Source organism: Megalopta genalis, chromosome 10, assembly GCF_051020955.1.
Source record: "Megalopta genalis isolate 19385.01 chromosome 10, iyMegGena1_principal, whole genome shotgun sequence".
Classification (NCBI taxonomy): domain Eukaryota; kingdom Metazoa; phylum Arthropoda; class Insecta; order Hymenoptera; family Halictidae; genus Megalopta; species Megalopta genalis.
The window spans coordinates 12,961,545-12,976,568 of NC_135022.1; positions in this window are offsets into that span (position 1 = coordinate 12,961,545).

Sequence of the window (15,024 nt, forward strand, 5' to 3'; positions counted from 1 at the left end):
TGAATATAGGTAAAAAAATACCGGTATTCTCATATACTGGTATGACAAACAATGCAAGAAAATGTTACATAAAGAAGTTTTAAGGTTTAAGAAAATACATAATGTTAATGGTAAATAACCTTAACATAATATGTGCAAATGATATTCCTGCAAATGGAGGAGATGAGATAGATGAGATATGCAGGCCAATTTTGTTATTTTAAATGGCACGTTCTATTTTTTACGCTCAATTTCGAGAGACTGACGTATTCCGAGTATAAAAGTATTGAATTGCAATCGTCCTAAAACTTATCGTCTCCGATATATTTTTCATTCATGTTCGAAATGTCGGCCATCTGCAGCGATGCAACTGCGAGGTCCCTTTCACGTTCAGGTCCTTTTGGTCCCTTTCATTTCCTTTACCTCAGAAACGGTAAGTTTTCGGACGTATACACCCAAGTACATTTATACTCAGAATATACTAATCTATCGAATTCGAGCATAAAAGATAGGACGTCATTTAAAATAACAAAGTTGACCTCTATATCTAAACCTTATAACTTCTGTATGTAACATTTTCTCGCATTGTTTGAAATAGCGAAGATATTTAACCCTAGAAAGATAACCATATGACAACGTAAAAGATAACCATACGCTTCAGAGGCGCATGCTTTTCTAAGGCGTCAATTTTATACTAACAATGGATATTTATTTAAGTTAATCTAGTCATTTTAAAGGTTTGGCATTATTGTAAAAATAAAATGCATTTATATTATATTTTTTTATATTTTAAGGAATTTTAAACTTAAATCACTAGACCTCTATGAAAAATTAACAAAAATCAACAGTCTTCGCAGGCGCCTCTGCGACGTAGGTTATCTTTCTCGGGTTAAATAACAGAGAGATCGTGGAACACAGTGTATAATGAAACATAGTAATTTGAGAAATATATTGTATTCTGTCGTTTTTGCACCTGTCGCTTGAACGGATTTTCAAGGTTTCCCAGTTTCCTTAATTACTGAAGCGTCGCGGAAGATGTGATTCGGATTGAAGGTCGCGGATGCTCGTCAACCGGGTCAGATACGAATCACAACTTCTGATAGAATCAGCTCAGCCCGGCGAGATTGCCCTCCGGTCATCTTACGTACATTTAACTCCTTTAATTTAGCGGAGAAAACCGTTACTGTTAACACTAATTTCGGACGACCGAGCGGGTAAGGTAACATAATGAAGGTTCATGGAGTTTCTTCGTTCGACCCCCGTGTCCGGCTCTTTTCCCTGCCTCGCAAGGTTAACGTCTAATCGAATTATACGTAGCAGCGACATTCAACCTTGTCCGAGTCGCCCCTAACTTGATATAACCGGACGGCTCCCATAACGAAGATCATCTTCTAACTTCGGCCGTACTGCTCGACTTTTATGCATTCTGGGAATTGTGGGCAGTGTCTGAGCAATTTAGCTCCTCTGTGTTCCCTGTACACACAACACGTCCGACGCGTCCTGGACAACATAATTTCGAGTTCATTGGGGACATTTTATCGAATTGCTCGAAGTGTTCGAAATGTTTAAGTTTTGCCTGAAATTTATTATATGTGATTGCAAAAAATCGAGTTAGGCGTTCAATAATGACCAAAGCAACTTGAAAGGAGTAAACGCCTTTGCGTTATGAAAGAGCTTCACAAAATGCCCTTTTACATATTACACTGGCACGTGGAAACGAACAACATTCTACAAACCATTATCGTTCTTAGCAAAAGAATTTGTTATATTGACGATATGAATTATGCGAATTTTGTGAATTTGCCATTTCCCGTAGCCATATTTTTTAAATCGCTGTAGTAGAAATAATTGATATGTTCATTATAATAAGTAGATGTAGTATCTCTGAACTACGGAAACTGAAATGCAAATGCTTAATATATGACGCAAAAATATTTCTATTACGTTCTAATGAAATTTAAAAAAAAATTAAATTTAATAAACTTATAAGGGAAATCAAACTTTTCTGTTTCTTGGCAATAGTTGCAGATGTAACTCATAGATTGCGATGATTGGTTCACTTTGACCTATAGTATTTAAATTTCCATCTTATTACTTAATTTTGAGGAATTAAATAAAATAAATCGCTGTTACACTAGGAACAATAAAAAAATTAACAGTTTTAAGACTGGTTACAAATAGAATGCGAAATAAAAATGATCTTCATTAATTGCAACAATCTTGAGTCAAATGAAAATTTCTTTCTTTAATAATTTCATAAAGTTGAAAATAATGCACAGATTTTTTTACATTCTTTTAATATTTTCATTGTTTTAAATTTCGTCTACCCATTTTTTTCATAAATGCATAAAATCCGCAGTCCGAGGGTTAAACATGTTCTTACTTTTTAAATAAATAGTCGCAATGCAAATTAACGATGTACCGACAAAAAAAATGAAAATTCACGTCACGCATAATATGTATGCATTTTCTAATTCGCGTATCGGAACAGATGCGGCGTATGAGTCTCGATTGCAGGGGGCTTCTGGTGACAAGATTTCCGGGGGTGGCACCCTTGGGCCGATATCTGCACCCCTCGCAGCCAATATTAACTACATTTATACGCGTTGTCTCAAATTAACCCCTGACTCCACCATTCATTTTATTCGCATCCCTCTGCATCCGTATCTATCGTACCGAATGCTGGCAGTAATATTCACTGCATGCCTATTACCATTAGAATACGGAGAGGCGAGATGGGGTCCCATGCTTCGCCATCCAGTCGTATAAGTAGATGCAGCGATGGTCCTTTTCGACATGCGTAGCCTGATGAAATTTTTAATGTTCTCTATAACACGTTTCCATCGATATATACTCATGCGAACAAATCCTATAACTAACATTAAGACATAATCTTTATTCACATAATTTGCACTTTTACCAGTTTTATCTTTCTTCATTCTCTTTTATTTCTATTTGTCAATAAAATTAAAAACATTTACGTTCCAGTTGTTGATGACCAAGGTAGTACTTTTTTGTTTGTAAATATTGATATTGATATTCATAGAAAAATATCATTTTACAAAACCCTGGAAGAGAAAACCGATAACTTCGTCACTTAAATATTTCTGTCGTCGAAAACTTTGTGAACAAGTGTATAAAAATACAGAGTCTAGTAATCGTGTTTATTAACCCTCTCAACTTATAACAGTTACACAATAATAATTTATATTCGTGATTCGTATAAGATCATCAAAATAATGTAAAAGGAAGCTATTTCTTCTATTGTACTCTTTTACTTTACCGGAAGGGATAAACTAAAACTGCTGAGCCACTCCTCAGAGATAAAGCTGCCAAATTAATTACATCATACTATTATTTGAATACGAAGCATCCTTCGTCGAAGCTCGCGTTATCCATTTTAAGCGATCCTCGGCAACCACCCCGTCGGTGTATCATCTTGCTACCTTTCGGGGCTGCGTCACATCTCCCGAGCAGAATGGACGCGTGCGAGACAGAGCGTAGAAGGACCCGGGTGTCCGCTTAATGTATTCAAATCGCATGCCTCCGTCCCCAATCGCCGGCGTCGATATATTAAATGAAAAGATTGCAAATTTCCCGACATAAAGTGGCCGGCGTAAGGTCTAATGGAGCGAGGGGCGAGGGTTGCGCCAAGTAAAAAGCAGCCTCGTCGGCCCGGCCGGGGTTACAAAACGCGCGTTGGACAGGCGAGAAGAAGAAGACGAGCTCCCGCCGGAGGGACAGAGGGGGAGGGGGTCAATCTGAGGTTAATCAAATCATGCAGGATCCGACGCCGTGGGGGGCTCCCCCGTCCACTTTGTTATATTGCCAGCGAGTGTCCCGACATGGGAGCAGATTGCTCGGTTGCGCTTTATTAATTCCATCGACGACGGGGCGCCGGGACGTCAAATCTGGCTGGTCATGTGACTAATACAATGCCGGGTCGCGGTGTAATCACGGCCGATATGCGCAGCCGCTAATCGGGTCATCGTTTTTCTGCGTTCTTCACCCGGAAGCCTTATGCGACGCGAGAGGGAGCACGCATACTTCTCTCAGGGGTGGGGTACGATGCACTATGGACCGCTCTCGACCATGATGGCACCTTTCTGTTGGGGTGTCTTTCGGTCCGGTGAAAGGGCAATCGTTCTAGGGGTCAGGTGCAGAGCGGCTTTTCGATGCCGCACGGAGATGAACGACTAAATCTCGTAATTCGTGATGGAGACGAGTGTTACAGGATTTCGGGCAATTAGGCTGACTTTTTTGGAGATTTCGTGCTGTTCGATGTAACATTTTGGTCGAAATTCAGTTAACAGCATAATATGGTTCTGTTGATCATTCTGGTGTACACTAGTTGTATATAAATAAATAGTAATACTCGCGTACTCGATCATGGTTGGGTCCAAGTGACCCGGCAACCGTATTGCCGAGGATTAACAATGCGATCTTCGTCGTTTTTTGTTTTGTATACAGTGCGTGATTCTGGTATCATGTTAAATTCGCCATTTCTTACCGATTGAAAATACACATATAATTTCTTTTTAACAATAAAATTGATTAAAACAATACATTTTAAATCAAAAGTTGTCACATTTTCATATCTCATTAACATCCTTTTAGTCTTGTTTTCGAATTACTTTTTGAACTTATTGTGTGGTTTCTTTCTAATTCTTCGGTCTAATTCATCTTATAAATTTTCTATGGAATTCAGATCTGGAGATTGTGGGATTAGGTATAAATCCTAGGAGCAGTTATATAACAAATATTCGGGCTCATGATTAGGATCATTGTATCGATAAAATTTAATAGTACTTTGGATCCTCATATTATTTGCAATATATTGTTTAATCTATAATAAGAACGATGAATACTGCAGACGTGTAACAATTTAGAAACGACGATACGATATATCGATTACCCAATAGCGTCTATCGATTATTCAATTACATGATATCATACTTAAGCCAACAACGAAGACGGTTGCATAGGAAATCGGAAGACAATGATCCGAGGTATAAATTAAATTTATAATAATAATATAATTTAAATGTAAAATCGATATTAAAATTGGGTAACCTGTCCAATTTCTCTTGCAACTACAGATTCAGCAGATCACGTTCGCAATCTTCGTAGCAAGCCAAATACGATGTTGCAATGCGGGGGGTTAAGAATCGATAAAAATATTTAACGAACGCCCGCTGTTAAATCGAAGGCATTAGCGAATTCGGGCCAAATCGTGCTTGAAAGCCCGAAAAAGCAGAAGTCGTTGAAACTTATGAAAAGAGCAATTCCGGTAGGAACCCTTTCACGAAACCCTACTTTCTCCGCCCCCTCCTGCCGCCCACGAACACTCTCGCAATTAACAACCCTCGTGTTGTCGAAACCCCGTCTTTGTGCACATCCGCGAGAACGTGGCTGGCTCGGCTCGCAGAAGATAAGCAAAGCTCGATGTGCCGTTGCATATTGATTGACGGTGCTCGGGATGAGGAGATTGGGCGGCGAAGAACAGGGTAAAACGGAGAACGGAGGCAGCCGGTCCGGGGGTGGAAGGTGTAATGAAGCACCGCGCAGACACACCGCCATGAATATTCATAATCTAATACCTGAGCAGAACTGAGTCGAGGCGGGGCGAAGTCTCATCATCTAGGCCTTCTGCTATATTAGACATCAGCGGGTGTGAGACGACGATTTCACGGCTGCGAGGACCCTTCTATCAACCCTTGATCTACCTACCACCCGTCTACTTGCCGGTCTTTTTTTATTAATTCGCTGCCAGCGACGGTGGTCTTCGTAGTCGAAGAATTTAGCATGCGACTAGTTCATTGGAGGAGCTCTTAGCGCAGTTTTGCTACTAATTATAGTTCACGATCGGATTTCGTATCGATTTGTACTTTATTCTTGCGATGAGAATTTTAATATCTGTTCGATTTTGAATTATTTGATCTGTTAATGGAACTTTGCTTTCATTTGAGTTTTATATTTGTTGGTGAAAATTCATTGAATTACTTTATTTAATGGTGTTTATCGAAAGTTATGATTTCTTAGTAAAAGTTTCGATAGTACTTACTTGTGATGTTATCCTCGGCAAGGTAATCTATAATAGTTGGACCTTGTAGGATTATGATTCAAGAAAAGTTTTTTAAAGTTCACTTTGATATAGCAGGTTGATATAGCAGAGAGATATTTACTATTATTATCAAATTTGCACCTTCATACATCATTTTAGGCATTAAACGAAAGTTCCTTGCAATTAAAAAATCTGAACATGCCATAAATGAATAAAGATCCACAATTTAGTTATTATTATGTTCTCGCTATGATAGCTTTGATATCAAATGGTATTTTGGTAATTTATGATTACTGATTTATATGGAATTTACGTTTTTCACGAAATGTGACTTCTAAGAATTTTTGAAACTAAAAATTTCAATTTGAATCATAATGGTATCATGTAGATTATTATTGCTAATATTTATAATTTCTTCGCTGTAAGATTGACGAGATAAGATTACTAACTTCTAAATTGTGCAAAAGAAATTAAATATACATTTTTTAAATACAAGAAGAAAATACCATATACTGATGGAATTTATTATATATATATATCTATTTAGGATTAGACATTCTTTTTAAATTAGACCTTTCCGTAAATAAACTTTGTAGTTAATATTTACATAGAAGCAGAATAGAGGATTAAATATTTGAACCTGTGCGATAAAATGCAAGAATTTCTGATTTAATTTCGTCACGCGAAAGAGTTTACTGTTCCATTAGTTAATTAACAAACTTCAGGAAATAAAAAATGATCAGTTTTACTAGCGGAAGATACGGAGCTAATTTCGGTCGTAATAAATAAGGTATTCATTTAAAGTTCCGAAAGAAGCTCTTAAGGACTCGATTAAAGACAGGAGCCTGGAGTTCGCGAGCAATTCGACGCAGCATTTGCATGTGAACAAGTTGCAAAAGCAGATTGGCATACTGAGTCGCTAGTTAATTCAATTCGATAACGAGCAGGGAGCAAGGGGTTTTATAATTAAAGTATACAATTAGTGCAGTCCTAATACTAATACCATTAGCATGAATATTTGAGCGATGTTGTGTACATATTCCGAAAATAATGCAATCATTTGGTGAATTCAGTTTGGACAGTAATATTTCCGAAATAATTTTGCCAAATTAGATTTCGAAAATGTTTACTAATCTGGCAATAATCTTGTATTTATTTTTAAGCGTGATCCGTTATGTTTCTGCATTCTGTAATGACTAATTAATTAATTTCAATGATTTGCTTTGATATATGATAAAGTTTGAAGCTAAGAAATATATGTTGTGTAATTTGATTGAGAACATGTTTTCTTAGGTGTGGCGTGTTTTAAAAGAATTTTTGAAAAGGTTCATATATTTCTACATTTATTTAATATTACAATATTATTTAAAACTTAAAATGATTATTAATATATTATTGTTAACATATATACTTAATATACATTAGTACGTTAATATAAATAGTAATGCATAACAGTATAAAAAGAGCGGCTAATTTTTAACATAATAAAAATTTAAACATCTGTTTTGAAACTTTAAACGAATAAATAAATACAATTTAATCGAATATATCAATTTTTACTATTTAAACTTTTTTGAAGTGTACTCTCAACTGAATATTGTACAATGCACTTTAGAATCTAGTAATGTTAATTTAATTGAGAAGTTGGAACACTTATAATGTGAGAAATATATCTCTTCATTGACGAAAGAGAAATTTTTGAATAATAATTTTGCAAACACTTATTCAAGGACACTCATAACGACTAATGAGGATTTCTATACACTTTCTCATATTGAAATAATGATATAAACTATTTTGATTCGAGTACTTTTTAAAAGTCCTATAATTTGTGAAATACGATAATGTTTGCAGTAAAAAAACGAACAAAGCATAGTCATCGCTGATATATGGGCGATGCAATACTGCCACGCGGAAAATCTGTAAAACGTTAAAAATTGTCTTTCTCCCGGAAATTCCTCGAAACACGGTGCACCATAAAAACCGTCAACCAAAACGGGAAATTGGTGTCTGCCAGCGTTATCGTTCAGAGACGAACAACTAAATCGAATGATCGGTTTTCGAGAGGCATTCAGGTGTTCGATTTTCCCGCTGGGGATGATGGGGCTCGGTTTGGGCTCCGTCAAAAAAGTGTCTGCAATAAAGTAACCCCACCGGAGAGGGCCTCCCCCGGAACCCGCGGGTTCTTCGCATCGCGGAGCATCTCGATTCGTCGTTTGCATATGAAAAAGTTGTAAGCCGCGCGCACTAGATCACTTCTTAACTCGGTTCGATAGTCGCTGGCTGCCGGTATAGCAGCGCTCCATCAGGCCAATATCCGCGCGATATTGCCGTTTTATGATAATGTTATCAGCGCCCGGCTCCCGATGAGCTAGCGCGATACCAACACACCGGCAGCTGCATCGGCACACAGACGAGCGCGTCCCGTCGCTGGAGCGACACACGTATGTACGTAGCCTGGTTTCATCAAACCGGGGATTTAGTAATCTGCCGAGATTTATGAACGCCGGTTCATCCCTTCGTTCCGCCCGGCGTCGTTCCTGCTGATTGTGCCGCGTAGCCCCCCGCCGACCCCCTCTCTCGCCGGAACGATGCTCGTCTTCCATGGTTCCCTATGAAATGAAAGTCAGACCGTTCGATCCTTTTGGATTTTTATCGTGGCCACGCCGGAATTGGCTTCTGCGAATGGCTCCGCTTGTTTGCGTGTTGCGGATCGAGGATTGATTCCTACAGTCTTGACCTTGCACCGTTTCGAAATAGCTTCCGCGAAAAAAACGGTACTCCGGTTTCTGACTTTTTTTAGCTCGAATAATTGTGGAATTCATAGACTGCCGATTTCCTGTAAAAATGTCCTGCGTTAAATGCAAGGGATTAAGTAAATCGATTGATTTCTTCGCACAATGATTTTAATAAGTTACACCAGACGATTTCTTAAATTCTGGTACTTTTACTGTTTTGCATTTTATCACCGCATTTTTGTCATAAACAGACTAATGTACCTGGTTACTGTGGGGTGACCATATGCTGTGCCTTTGGTTTTTTTCTTTAACTTTAACTTTAACTTTATATTTATCGAATAAGACATATTAAATTTTTTTATTAAAGTAAAACGAATTATTATTATATTCTAAATATGTTAGATTATATTAAATTATATTCTAAATATTATAAAATAGCCACAAAATTTGTAAAACCATAAAGCGTGAATCCATAAAATAAACATTGCAAAGTTTTTCAGCTTTTGCTTCTGGATGTGAGCCACAACTTTCTAGTCGAAAAGTATTTTTAATTATTTAATTGGATAGTTTCTGATCATTAATTTAATTTTCCACTTGTTTCATTAGAATCTGTAAAGCAATGAACGTGTTTAAAAGTCATAACTTTATAAATATGTTCAAAATTATTTATGATTAAGATTGTAAATGATCTTACACTTTTTTAATAATGCAATTATGATATACTTTATTAAGAATCTAAATAGAATACATTTCGTTAATAATATAATTATGGTGTATTTTTTAAAAAACTGCGCTAAATCGATTTTTGTAATTCATCGCAAAGATCGTCAAAGTGTTAATGTAGATTTCATTGTTCAGTCTTATGATAAATATGTTTTTTAAACTGGTTAAATTAAATTTAAATTCTCTTAGTTTCGAAGCAGTTAAATATAAATATACAGATACAGGGAATATGTAGTATAGGATAATTCCAGAAGTTTTGTAAATGTTCATATCTTTTTTCTTTCTTTCGATTAAATTAAATTAATTAGAGAGATCTTCAGGTTTCGAATCACATCTTTACATTAATATTTCGACTTCTTTCCGAAATGAATTGGCTTTGGTAAGTAAATGAAATGTTTTCCGCACTCTGTATAACTGTGTATCTGTTTCTCTCTAGCTACTATTCGGAAGATCTGATTGCAGCGACGGGTCCAGGCGTAACGAGTCCTCGATTTCACCGCAAACGGGTTTCATATCCACCCGGCAGCCCGGTCCGCCATAATCCCCCTCCCCAAAGGCCAAAGAGCTCCCTGGAAAAGCTCGTGTTCCGGAGCCGCGGGTAAACATAAATAGAGAATAAAGTTTAGGCGGCATTGAGCCGCGTCTTCGGGCTTATAAAGTATTCGCAAAGGAGCCCGCCGCGATGGGGGATGGGAGCGAAAGGGTTACCTCGAAGGGTTGCTCGAAAAGGACAACGCGTTGCGGCCGCGGAGGCGCGACGAGGATCTCGGCTGCCTAGGGATTTTAGTTTGTTCAAGTAAATTATATTCAGCATGGTGGATGTGTCACCCTCTTCGCATCCCTCTTCAACCCCCGATTTTCTGCCGCGTCCCGTCGACGCAGACGCGAATTACAATCATCCCCTCGCACCACCTCCGCCGCCCTCGTGCTCACTTCCACCTGGCGGATTCCCTCCTTGCCTATCATGAATTATTAATTAATTGTTTCAACTAACGGCGTAATTTATTATTCAGCTGCCGCGATGGCAGCCGCGTTGATTCCGCGAGTGATATCGGGGAAACGCGAATACAAAATGGCTTCCAACTCGCTGGATTTATGGCGCGCGTTCTACTGGTTCCGGTCTATCTAGCATTTTTTAGACACGTCTCGGCTAATTAATCATTGATAGCGAGAAGTAGACTGTGGATTTTATGCAACTATGCCAAAAATGAGTAGGTAAGGTCAAGGCTACGTCAAGGTTATGGGTGAACAGATTAATCGGGACTAATAATGTGTGTGTTGATGTATTAATTCGAACTTATTAAAATTATTGAAAAAGAAAAATATATTGTGCTTAGCTTTCATGTCTGACGATTAATGCAGACTATTTTTATTTTGCACGAAGATCTGCAGTCTAGTGATAAGGTTTTGAGATAAAGGAAGAGGTTTTGTTTAAATTAATTTAACACTGGAACTACCGAGCTGTAAACGCGAATAATGCTTATTGCTTTATAACAATGACAGAATATATGGTTGGATGAATAAGTTAAAATTAAAGAATAGTTTGCTTCATCAGCTACAAGATTACTGTAAAAGATGAGTATAACAAGAAAGTAAAAATTAATTTGTTCGTTTCCTTGCATCTTAAACCATAAATGTGTGAAGATTCGTAATCTAATCATTATAATTGACCGCGAAATAATCTCGCTTGTCTAAATGCGAACTTTTTCACTCGGAATTATACTTTGTTATGGTTTAATAGTGGATATGTCAACTTCATAATTATTAGATATATTAAAATCACAATTTAGATCAATAATTAGAATCATTATTTCATTCTCTAGGATATCTAGGATATCTACAGCGCATCTGCATGCAAAATCTATTACGTATCTAATTGGTTGAAAACAATGTGTTAACATCACGAAATCTTTTTAATGCACTTTTGTACAATGAAGAAATGGAAAATTAGTTTAACGAAGATCACAAAATCTTCGTTAGAAATTAGTTTAACGAAGTCTACAAAAATAAGAAATCGGAGTTAATAGAAAGTGGATAATGGAATTAAAAATCAAATTTTCCATAAAACGCAAGGTATACTAGCGACGTATTTTTCAAAAGCTTACGGCGAATGAAGTCTGCGAGCGTTTAAAACGAGTGAACCAATGCGAAACGACAGAATCAATCAATCTACTCATCACTTTACACGTAGGAACCATAATTATTCGGACGCACGAAACGAGTTTCACCTGTTCGCGGCTATAAGTCGATCGTGACGCTCGCTTGCGCAAATTAATATTTACCTTCGCAGGCACCCCAATCTACCGAAGCACTGAGCTCTCACTCGCTTATTAATGGATATCCCATCCCATTTGATGTCCCACCACCCCTGGTTACCTCTCTCTTCGTTGCTCGGTAGACACGCAACCCGCAAACTTTGATAACCGAGCAGCCAATTTCCGGTTGCGGTTCGTCGGCTGGTTGCTCGGAGTACTCAACTCATTGGAGTGATAAGTCTAATTCACGGTGACGTACGTTAATTCGAATGACAGCGAGAGCATTGTTAGTTCATCAGAGTCCGTCTCGGTCGAATTTTTACATGGCTTTCACCTTCCTGTTTCCTACTCCCGAAATTCGATTTGAAAAGATTATATCACCCAATATAAAATATATAATCAATTATTATATTATTAATAACATAATATAATTATTCATATAATAAATTTTCTAGGATATATAATGATCTGACTGATTTCTTCAAAATCAAATAATGCTGTTGCATCACTTATTGTTAACTAGAAATAATTAATTACGATTCATTTTTGGCTTTTTCATTCTATGAATGCAATGTTAGATGAAAGAAATTAATTTACCAAGTCTACAAAATGTATCTCGAAAATTCGTTATGATTTTTTTTACAAGTATTTGTTATTTTTCATTGATGTTATAAATCTTTTACTTTCTCTGTTAACAAAATTATTTAGAGCTTTTTTTATGTCTATAAGTAATTGCTTAGATTAGTGTGTTTTATAATTATTTGAATTACATTGAAATAACATTTTTGAAAGAAAGGAATGATTGGCATAACAACTACTGTTAATGAACTTTGTTCTGTTGCAGATTACGGATGAACATTATTAATGGACATAAATTACATTAAAATAAACATTATTCACTAGTAAGCGTTTCACAAACGTTATGTTTATTGTATTAAATTGGCATTAAACATATTCGTATATGAAAATGCATATACGAAGATATATCTTTTTTGTATGTTTGTAGATATATCTTTTTTGTATATTTGTAGATATATTTGTAGATATATTCTAGACATATGCCTTTTATTATGTAGAAACAAGATCGAAGGTAATCTACGTTATTTGAATTAGTTACGATCTGTTATATATTAGGTATAACTTAGTTATCTCAAAATTAACAAAACAATTATTACTAAACAATTATTAATAAATTTAAATTTAAATTAATAAATTTAAATTTAAATTAATAAATTTAAAGTACGATGATATTGCTAAAAACCAGAGAATATTTGTCTAGAGAATACTTATTCGTACTCAAATAAGATATAAAATATGTTCCTTGTATATTTCAGTAAACATCTAGACTTTTCATTATATGTTGCTTCTAACATCGATTCATATAATATTTGCATTTAAAGATCATGTCTTCCATTTATTTTTTAGTTTAACGTCTTATCCACAAACTGTGGATCTTTACGCAAAATAAAATAAGAATGAAGGAGAAAGTTGTTTCCTGTTTCAATAATTTTAGCAATAATGTGTCAGCGCTCTTAAAATCATTTGAACGTGTTTTGTTTTTGTTTTGCATTCCACTTTCTCGTTGTAGCCATAAATGCATAAAATCTACAATCTACTCATTATCGACAAATTTTGAGAAATTGTTTCATGACATTATCCTAAATGTCTGCCAGTAAGAACAATTCTGGTCAAATATTCTTCAGATTAATTAATTAAATTTTGGATTATGACGATTTTTACTTTGAAGTGTTGTACAGTCCTGTGTGCATAACAAAATTGACACTGTTTACTTCAACAACTTCGTGTTAGAAAAATGCCGCTCCTCTCATCTCGATATTTAAACTTGAAAATGTATTTAGACTTCCATTTTACTCTCATTGATATTTCTTTGGCAATAAGAAAAATATCTCTATTTCGAAAAAATTATTCTTGAACAACACAATTGAGCTGTAGAATGTAGAACTTGCGAACTTATCGGAATAAAAATCATAAAAACAACTTCGACTGGTTTACAAAAACCTTTGGTCTAACGAAAGTTTAACCGAAGCATTGCCGATCATAAGCGTAAACATCTCGGAAGTAAAAATATGTGACATAAGACATTCTTGCTTCCAGCCACAGATCCAAGACGAATCTAAAGTAAACGGTTAATGATCGAGCAGCTTTCACAAGGACAGTCGCGGAAGAAATCACGCGACAAGTATCCAAGGCCTAAATCGAACAGTGTAAAATCGATATTAGGATAAGTTGGGCAACGTACGTGGCAAGCGTGGCGCACACAAATGTTCTCGATTATTTCGCGAAGCCGTGCGACGGATGGAGGAAAAATCATCCGGAATTTCTAATCGGATTAAACGGTCCCCGCGATAGTTGAGTAACCCGGCAAACTTTTCGCCGGTATGCAAACAGTGTCTACGGAGCTATAAATTCGCTCCTCTTCTACATTAGCTTCCTGTGAATACCAATAAATGTTTCAAGTGTGCGATGCGAGATGGAACCGTTCGAAGGTAGGAAGGCCACTTTCACCGAGAGGTAAAACGTTCGCGTGACGGCCACCATCGGGTCGCTGATTGTTTGAACAAAGCAGCATGATGAGCACCGAGGCTCGTGTTAGCGGTTTACGTGACGCCGGCCATTACGTTCGAACCACTTAATTATAATATCGCTCAGAATTAAACTGTGCCCGGTGCGGGCACGTACTTGTACCGCAATTATTGCCCGGGGGCCCTCGTTATTACACGCAAAACTAGCCTGAGTTCGGTTTTCGATTCGAAGACACGTGATTCATTTGGAACAAAATGCCTGCCGATAATCGGGAATCGATGCCGGCGAGGATGAGCCCCGGTGAACGGGTTATCAGACTCGTTAAAAAGTGATTTATCGGGCTGCGGGGGCGCGGTGAATAGGAGGAGGAAACTTGCGGGGAAATGAAATGCTGGGGTCCTTTTGGGAAACCAGAATTAAGGAGATATTGAATGTCAGCCGGCGTAATGGCGGGTAATAGCGGATAAGGAGAGGTAGCTCGATTGTCGTACGTAGCGACGCGACGAAAACATTTCGATTCGCTCGAAACATCCGATCGAACTTTCCAATCCGGCGCAAACATTTCCAAATTCTTCAACTTCGACGCAGTCTTCAGAATTTCTGCTCGTAGGGTAGATATACCGGCTGTGTGGTCACGTTAAGGATTTATATATAAATTTCAATGCAATTATTCTTGAAATCTCGTATCACACTAGAATTGTGCAAGTTTTAATACATTGGT